The 9,570-nt window shown below is 41.9% G+C and overlaps 1 long non-coding RNA gene across 2 annotated transcripts; it reads left to right on the top strand.

Moving 5' to 3' along the window:
- The first annotated feature begins 2,580 nt into the window (after window positions 1-2,580).
- LOC137855437 (uncharacterized) lies at window positions 2,581-6,255 on the top strand. Of its 2 annotated transcripts, none has more exons than XR_011095722.1 (2): window positions 2,581-3,003; window positions 5,545-6,255. It is a non-coding gene; the product is annotated as an uncharacterized lncRNA (long non-coding RNA). The 2 variants fall into 2 exon arrangements; XR_011095723.1 differs by having other exon boundaries at window positions 5,164-6,255.
- Window positions 6,256-9,570: the final 3,315 nt, after the last annotated feature.

Raw genomic sequence — 9,570 nt, 5'->3', positions numbered from 1 at the left:
GGCATCTATGTATGCGCCAGATGATTAAATCCCATTATGGAGAACTAGGGCAAAAAAAAAATGCTGTCTGAAGATAAGTGTTTCGTACCATTTGAACCATCCAAGGCTTTCCAAGACATCTGCACATGGCTAGGATATAGGACACAAAACCTGCTGTGCAAAACTGATGGAGGGACATAGCAAAAGTCAATGATCTCTAGTCCGGGTAGATGTTGGGCAAAGAGCAGGCAGAAAGTGAGGTTTTGATCCCTTTTCCCTGGGGAAAGAGGACAAAGATATTTATTGTGTCTCAGGGTATTATCAAAACTTGGACAATCTTCTGACTTGCAGGATGAACCAACCACACAGCCCAGTCCCTTGGGCATCCTGGGAGGCAGAATTATGAGGGGGTAGGAAGAAGTCAGAGATAGTAACCTATCTAAGAGTCCCATGAGGCAAGAAAAAGAGGGCTTAGAGCAAAATGTTCAGTTCCATTCAGTTCAATAAACCAAATTTAACTAAATTTAAAGATTTCCTTTGTGTAATCCCAGTGGATAGTAAATGCCTTGGGGTTTGGAGGGTGGGGTCTAGGCATCAAAAATAGTTTTTTGTGCTTTTCCTGGAAACATTATATCCCTTTTATTATGCCCAGCTCTACCATTTAATTTTCATAATCCAGTCACAAGCAGGACATTTCACACAGTCTGAAAATTGCTGGATTTGTATCCCTTACCTTCAAAAAATCTGAAACAAGGTGTGGACTCTGGCCTTGATAGGTTCAGATGACCATTGTTAACATCTTACTAAGACCTTACAGAAAGTATCTGGATATTTAAAAAAAAAAAAATCCAGCTTTTGTGATTCAATATTTACACTTCCTCCACAGCTGCTATCTTCTGGATCGCATCAAAAATAAATAAATAAAAATAAATAAATTAATTAAAAGGCATTATAATCAATTCTGGAATTTTACTGAAATCTAACCGTAATTAAGTAGCAGCACCACTGCTCAGAGATACAGCATCACCTGTTCAAACCCCATTGCTGTCTCCTAGCAGATCTGTGGTTGCCACGCAGTAAAGCCTAATAGCACATGGACCAGAAATTTGAGTTGTTTTGTGGCAGAAGGGTATTTTTGGAAAAGGAAGGTTGCTAGTCCTGTCCAGGGCCAGAAGGCTTCAGGTGGCATGGTAATACAAAGAATACCATTACAAGAGAGTTTCTCCATGTGAAATGGAGAGATCCCATTTCCAGAATTCCAAAGAAGTTGTTTCAAAAATCTAAAACTAATGAAATAGTAATAATAATAAAAAATAAAAAATAAAATCCCCCAAAACCCCCCCAAAAAACAGCATTACACTGACTCGAGCATGCACAGGTAAACTACATTTACATTGTTATCCAAAGAGCTCTTTGTCATTTATGAGTTGCCTTGGCACAGATCGGAATTTTAAACTATTTATTGGAAAAAGGGAATGCCCTTGGGTAACCCTGTGTTTTATCACAGCAAGGTAGTTTTATGAGTTTAAAAGGCTTGCTACCTTGGCAGCGCTAATGTTAATCTGTGAGTAAATTGCCATTGTTTTATGCATGTTTATTACTACAGCTTTCAACAAATGATTCACAGCACAAATCCAATTTAACTTTGACTGCTGGTGCGGTTTCATTTCCAACCTGTTTTAGGCTTGCAAGTGTAAATGTTGTTTCTCAAAGCTTTAGGGTATGGGGGTTTTGACAACATATATGTGTTTAAACAGATATGTCTGCATAGATATACATAGATACACATATGAACATGTATATATTTTATACTTCAAATACTTGTTCATGTTCTCATGACAAAAACACTCCTCTGTCTATGACTAGCTTCAAGCCCAGGCTGTCACAGGACAAAAGGTACTACCCAAAAGATGGTACTTAAAGAGCAGCTCTTGAACCACCATTTTGGTGATGCAAAAACCAGTAAAGAGTTTTTCAATAATCCATTACTAAAATTAGTTGCCCAGAAAAGATGTGGAGTTTGCATCACTGGATTCTAGACAAATATTTGTCTTAGGTAGTGTTTTAGGATGATCCATCCTATCTAAATGTTTTAGGTGGTGAGGTGATCTAAGCCTTCTGAGGTCCCTTTGAGGCATATCGTTCTATGCTGGATGCTGTCCCATATGTTTTCTTCCCTATATAAGGAATTAGAAAAACATATTTTCTAGTTTTGTGAATTAGTTGTTCATTGCAGAATGCACTACAGGTATTAACCCCACCTCTAGTTTTTAAAATCTGGGTTGTATAGGTTGCATAGGGAAGTCACAGATGACATAGAACAGACTGTGTTTATGAAAACTAAATAAAATATAAAGTAGAAGAAATGTCAAGGCTCATGGTGGACAGCATTAGTTCCAAATTCAAGACCCAAATAATCCTGGAAAAAATTAAGGAATGGTTTCAAATAAATACAATTCCTTTCACCTGGTACAGTAAGTGTAAGGTTCAACACTTTGGTGGGAAGAATAAAATTCCTTCCTTCAACTTTCCTTGCCCTGAAACTGCACTTACAAAAAGCTGAAGACCCGAGGTCTTTCTTTGTAAAGGCTTTTGCTGAGAGTTGCCAAATTCAGTGGACTTTGAGGCCTAAAACATTAATCCATATAAGAAAAATAAATAAATAAATAAATAAATAAATAAATAAATAAATAAATAAATAAATAAATAATGGGGAAGTGTGTCTGGCCCAAATAGTCCCCAGAAATCCCCTGCAAGTGTGCCAAAACTGAGCAAAGGACTGCACTAATAAGTTGCCTGTAAAAGGAATAAACATTCTCCTGGTGATTAATTTACTCGAATTACTGTTTTCCCTTTCCCTTCCAGTCTGCACTTTCTCCTGCTAGCCTCTAAACAATCATCCTTCCTCTAGCACAACACTATTCCTGCGAAACATATGTGCTTTTAACTGAGCTCCTCTCTTTTCAGACCACATCTACAGCAGTGGTCTGGGATCTGGGAAAGCAAGACTCTTCCTTTCAACAGGTAACAGACTAATAAAGCTGCTGGCAGGAACCTGGGGTTGGGCAAATTCAACTGAAAAACCAAGTGAACTCAGGGAGTAATTAACAACCGGAGCAAATTCTCTCAAAGATATGAGAGGTTTTTGAAATGCAAGGCGCTGGAGAGAGGAAAAAAAGAAAATCATTTTAGAATGCATGCTTTAGCTAGGGAAGAAGTAATGGGCTTGACATAAAAATTTGCTTTCCTGCCCTTCCTATACAGGAGGTCAGGCTAAATTGTCTTAATATGCTGTCTGGCTTTAAAAATAAATGTTTTGTGGTTTTTTGTTTTGCTTTGTTTTGTTTTTTTTTCTGCCTGACTTGTCTAGCCGTGCTGAGTTTAAAATATTGCCAAAAGATTGCATCTGTTTTGGTGAAAGGAGAAAACAGATTGTGCTGAGCCTCCTGCTGCTTCCCTTCCCTTCCCTTCCCTTCCCTTCCCTTCCCTTCCCTTCCCTTCCCTTCCCTTCCCTTCCCTTCCCTTCCCTTCCCTTCCCTTCCCTTCCCTTCCCTTCCCTTCCCTTCCCTTCCCTTCCCTTCCCTTCCCTTCCCTTCCCTTCCCTTCCCTTCCCTTCCCTTCCCTTCCGAGGCTCAGGCATTTGTTTATTTCTTACTTTATTTTTGGTGATCATTTTCTTTGCATTTCATTTTTCTATCCAGGGCCCCTGCAGCTATATTTAGCTGGTGGAAATTGGCCAGACGGTTAGACAAGTTCTTTTTTATTATTATGATTATTTTCATTTAGGTATTTATTTTGGAGGGCTTTATTAGAAGAGAAAGGAAAGTGACCGACAACCTGAGAGGTGCATCTCTCGGTCCTCTCTTTACACCCCTTTATGAACTCTGACACAAGATGAATATTTGTTCCCTTTCTGCTCTGTGTGGTTGGGTGCACTTCACTTGTGGTTTATAGACCATCCAGTTCATCCTCACCATCTGTTTTCCAGCGGAGTCCTCTGCTATTTACCCTATCTGAACTTTTCCCAAACACTCGTCATTAATTCTCTCCCCTTGAACTTTTCTGGGTCTTTTTTTCAGAACCTGTGGCCAGAGTTAACATGCCTATTTCAGCCGTAGTTCCACCAGGGATGTCATTAAGTGCATAACATCATTATGCACATGGCACGATGATACTTTTCCTTTATTCTCAGCTCTCTTCCTAATAATTCCTAATGTTGTATTGGCCCTTTTGACCTTTGCTGGGCACAGAGCTGAGCTATTCACAAAGTTTCAGCATCTTTCCTGAATGCTAACGACTACTTTTGGGTGCATGACCATCTATGCATAGTTTTTTCCTCATCTACATTATTTTGCATTCATTAGTACCAAATTCATCACTCAGCAATCCAATGTCATGAAATCTCTCCCACAAGTGTTGAAAATTAACTTTGACTACCCTGAATAATGAAGGATTGTCAGCAAACTGTTACCAACCTATTTATATCTTTCCCCAGATCTTTTCAGAATACAGTGACTGGTATGGGTCCCAGCACTACCTTAAGGAAATTTCTAATAAAATTCCTCCACTGTGAAAGATGCCTATTTAATCATAATTTTTTTCTTCTTCTCTGTTTATTCCACAATTTATTAAAGCAGAAGACCTTTTATCTTACCCTATGACAGCCTAGAAAAGTTAGGTAGACCGCTGAATATTATGCCCAGGACCTTAAACACAACAAAACCTTCATGAAAGAAGACAATATTGACTTATGGGAAAGAAAAGGGGAGGAGTGGTGGATGATATCACTTCAGAGGAATTTGCAAAGGCCAGTAGTGCATGGACACTGTGTGCAGTGTGCATCTCATGCCAGCTTCACAAGATCAAACACTTTTTTCCATGGGAGCAATGGACAGCCTTAGAGCAAAGCCAATGTGACAGGCAACTGCGAAGTAAGAAGGTCATGTATTTATTTTAAACCAGAAAATGGTACTTATGCCAATGTATTCCTAAAAATACTGTTAGCAACACAGAAATAAAAGTCACGGGCAGTGAACAGATGAAACTCAGGCTTTGCATAAATAAGTTTATTCCCATTAATGGTTTAGGTAAATATAAAAATTTAAAAATAAAAATAAAAATAAAAATAAAAATCCATAACTTCACTAGGTAATAAGTACCTAATGTATCTTAAAAATATTCCAGTCCCTAGGTCTCTTGAAAAGGTAATAACTAATGGAGGGATCAGGAACCAAAAGAACCGAGGAAGGATTTGGAAATATCTTCAAATGAATTAGGAATCTCTCAGCTGAGTGCAGAACAAAGGAGGAAAAGGCTTCGCGCACTGCAGCTCACTGTGAGGGAGGTTGAAAGAGGACCTGGATGAACCTCCTGCTTTGAGAGCCTCAGATCAAACAGAGCAGTGAGAATACCATCACTAGCTGTATGAAGAGGAAAAAAAAATGTATAAAAAATAATACATAAAAAAAAAAAAAAAGATTTAGCCTTCACATTTGCATAGACCATAAATAATTAATCAAGGAAAAGAAAAGAAAAGTTCACTAAGTATTCTCTTTCCCCACACAGGGAGGAAATCTGTGGGGAGGTGTCTGGTGTTGATCAAGATGCATCAGCAGAGCTGCAGGCGATGCCCCTGGGACCCAACATTTTGGGGATAGGGTGGATTTGCTGGGACACCCAGCTGCTGTGCACAGAGACCTTCATGAGTGGGGCCCGAGGAGGTCACAGCAGTGGTCAGGAGCTTGGTGCATGCACACAGGGAGAGGCTGAGGGAGCTGGGTACTTCCAGGCTGGAGAAAAGAGGGTCTGAACAAGACCCCGAGCAACCTGAGCTGGCCTTGAGGCTGTCCCATGGTTAAACAGGGTCTGAAATAGAGACCCACAACCTCGTTTACACCTCAAGCCCACAATTCTTTGGAAAATGGAGTGCAGGCATCTATCTCTTCCCTTTAGGAGAGCCTTTTTCTGTAGGCTGCCATCTGTGTTGAGCTGAACTCCTCTGAGGCTCCAGTGCAAAAAGCCATTTTTTGCACGAACGCCGAGTGCAGAGCTTTGCAGCAGTCATTTTGTTCCAGAGAGAAGCAACAGGAGGGCGTGCTTAGAGGCTCCAAAAAGCTTTGGAAGAATCAGCTCCTGTCAAGCTACAGAGTGGCCATATCACACTCCTCCGGCGGCCTCAGAGTTGGCTGGGCACATTTCTGGAAGATACTGCACCGAGAAATGCTGGCTGCTGTCCAGAATATTCAAAATGTCCATAATAAAATGTAAATATGCTCTCCTTCCCTGCTGTTTTTGATTTGTGTCTATCAAGGGAAATCAGCGTCCCTGTTGTTTCAGTTCAGATGTACTCCTAAGGTCGGCACACCCCGAGCCCTGACGGCGACGCTAAATCATTAATGACCTAGGTTTTCATCACCCGACTTTGTGCTGACCGGTCATAGCTCTTCATTACATCTCTGCTGTCATCAGGAGGGCTGGTGACAACAAGGGCAGCGAGGTCACGCAATACATGTCCAAGGGAAGGGCCTTCCTGCCCTAACACCCTGATATTTGCTAGCCGAGTCTCACAAAATTGAGAATTTCAGGGCGAAAGAGGGGAACCATCAGCTCACAAAAGGAGCTGGCTGTTACCTATTTTGCCAGGGGACCCCACATGTTTGGGGTCAACAGCATCTCCCCCAGCATCCTTCCGAGCTCATCAGGGTCCAGGAGCCAGGACCCGCAGTCCTTTAGGGGCCACAAACAGAATTTGCCCAGAAAATGGAGAAAGTTAAACCCAAAAATTCCAGCCTCATTTGGCTTTCTCTAAACCCAAAACAAAAGGCGTGTAAATATCATCAGCTGGAAAAAAGATGGTGTGCTAACATTGCTGATGACTGGATGTTGTTTGTCATTAAAAGCAGAAAACAAATGGAGTGCAATCAAAAGAACCTAGACTTAGAGAGATTGAGTCACTTTTATGCTAATACATCTTCATCAGGCCTCCCCGGTGGATCTGTAAAATGGTCTATTTATTGTAACTGAAGTTTATGATAAAAGTGCTATCATATTCTCCAGCTCTCATAAAGGTACGCACGCAGCTATTTAGAAAAACTTATTTTTCTCTCCTTTTCAGTCCTCCATAAATTCTCCCTGCTTTTTTTTCTTTGCAAAGTGCTGCTTTCAAGCAAGGTGAACACAAATCATCTGCTCAGCTGTGCGAGGGCAGGGGTCAGCTCACCTGGGTACCACCTTCATCTTCCTTGTCCCTGCTCAAGCCCAGCCCTGAGAAACAATATCATTAGTGATATTAACTCGTTAACAACAGTCTGCACTTCTGCAATGCTGTGAGCTGGCTCCAGACCCAAGGGCTGCTCCTGGCTCACAAATATTGCTCCTTCCATCAGTTGTCTCATTTTTGTGGGCTCCGGCGTCACAGCCACCTTGGCTCTTCCCTCCTCACCTGGGATTTGGGGTGCCAGAGTTTAGTTTCCCATTATTTGCCTCTCCCTGGAGTGACAATCTGACACCGAGGTGCTCAGCATCATTCCCCCTGTTCTTCTCCTTCTCTTTATCCTCCTCCTTAATGACACTGAGCTAAGAAGAAGAAAATCGTTGCAATTACTGAAAGGCTGTTGCTCTGATCTCAAAGAGTTGTACTTCAATAAAGGCCCCAAATGTGGCTTTTAACCACAAAATGCCCTGATCTAGGGTGGTAAAATCAATTCTAAAGGAAATAAATATAAATCTTTGAGTTACCCTGATCTGCTGGGAGGGTTGCCAACAAGCAGTCCCCTATTAAAGCCCGCTGATCCTGCAGCTGATCCCTCCTTACGCCGTGCACCTCACGGTCCTTCTGAACAAGGAGTGCTACAAATCACAGCAGCACCTCTCTTTCTCTATCCCCTCTAAAAATCTTGACTGTGGTCAGAATACCCTAAAAATAAAAATAAATAAAAATCTAAAACCTCCTCCCTCCCAAACCCCCTTCACCTGCACACAGTTTAACCCTCACCTCCACCACAAGGACACCTGCTCCAGCCCACCGTATGCCCAACAAACCCACACTAATTACCCGGAAAGCATCATTACCTACAAGAATAACACTCAGAGCCCTCTTTTCACTGTATCCCATACAACCCATGTTGTCCTACAGGGCAGATGTGGCACCAAAGGCCCTGCTGGATACCTGATGTGGCACAGGCAACACAAAAACCCACCAGGTTGAGCCAAACTCACCCAGTGGGTTGAGTTTCCTCCCAATTACATTAGAGAGCACACTTGATTACATCAAAAATTAACATTTTGGTCACACACGAGGCCAAACTCACAGGTGAGGAAAGGTAAATAATCATAAATGGACAAAACTGAGACGGGAGCAGACCTACCAGTAAGTGCCTGCGTAAAAAAAAAGAGCCTGCAAAGTGTCTGTTTGCCCCTCTCCAAATGGCTCAAAATGTGCAGGGAAGCTGTCAAATTTGTCATATGGTTGCTGCTACCGGGGCTTTGACTTTCTGGAAAAGGGCCAGCATTTATGACGAAGTGTCTAAAAAAACTCATTTTGTCAAAGCAAACCCGGAGAGCCGGGGAGGTGCCGCCACCAACGTGCACCCGGTGTTTTGGGGTGGCAGGCACAGAATTTGTATTTTCAACCTGCAGAAAAGCAAGTCCCAAAACATCCTTGGTCTTCTGCCTCACGTGGCATGAAACAGCCTGTATTATTTCACGTTTTTGCAAAATTGCCCCAAATTTGTGCTGTAAATGATACAAATGTTGTTCAGTCTCTCCCTGTGACTCAAGTTTCTCTAGGTCCTGGATCCCAGTCACGACCGCCTGCATGACTTTGGCATTAATTTTTTGAAGACTACACATTGATTTTTATATGAAGGCGCTATCAGTATTAGTCAGCATCCCACTATTTATAAATCTTGGTGTTTTGTTTGCTTTCCTGACTGCAATTATAGAGTGAAAAGAGGTTTGTATTGAACCGCCTGTCCTGGTACAGAGGTGTCACTCTCAGGCGGGCACAGATTATCTGAGAATCCTGTCCAGAGCAGGATTTGCTCAATTTTTTCTCTTCTCTTCTGCATTATCTTGCATTTTATCAGTGCTTAATTTCCTCTGCTATGTTGTTGCTAATTCCCTTGGCTTGTTTCAGCATCTCTGAAGCTCTTCCTTGCTTTTGATTGCCTAAATTAGTTCTGTGCCATCAGTGGATTCATCTGCCTCTATTTCCAAGCCATGTAGCAGCCCATTAACCAGCACAGCACGGCTGGGACTAAGCACCAGACTGTGACCTCTGGCCATAACTGACCATGTAATCCCTTTGCTTTCTCCTAGGACAGCTGTAGGACCACAACAAGAGTTCCCCACTTATCCCGTGGCCCCATAGCTCCTTCAGGAGGGTTTTTCTTCTCCATGAGCTGTTGGGTCCGTGCTCTCCCGTTGTAAGCTATCTCCTTTACATGTCATTATCCTGCTTATAAACATCATTTCAAACTAATTTCCCCAGGACAATTGTAAAGAAGGGGGACCTGTAATTCCCCTAGCCACATCTTAAGGCTTTTTGGATATAAATGAAGCCTTCCCTATATCCCAATCCTTCTGTCTTTT

The sequence above is a fragment of the Anas acuta genome, chromosome 4, assembly GCF_963932015.1.
Source record: "Anas acuta chromosome 4, bAnaAcu1.1, whole genome shotgun sequence".
Classification (NCBI taxonomy): domain Eukaryota; kingdom Metazoa; phylum Chordata; class Aves; order Anseriformes; family Anatidae; genus Anas; species Anas acuta.
This window is presented reverse-complemented; position numbering and strand designations above follow the sequence as displayed.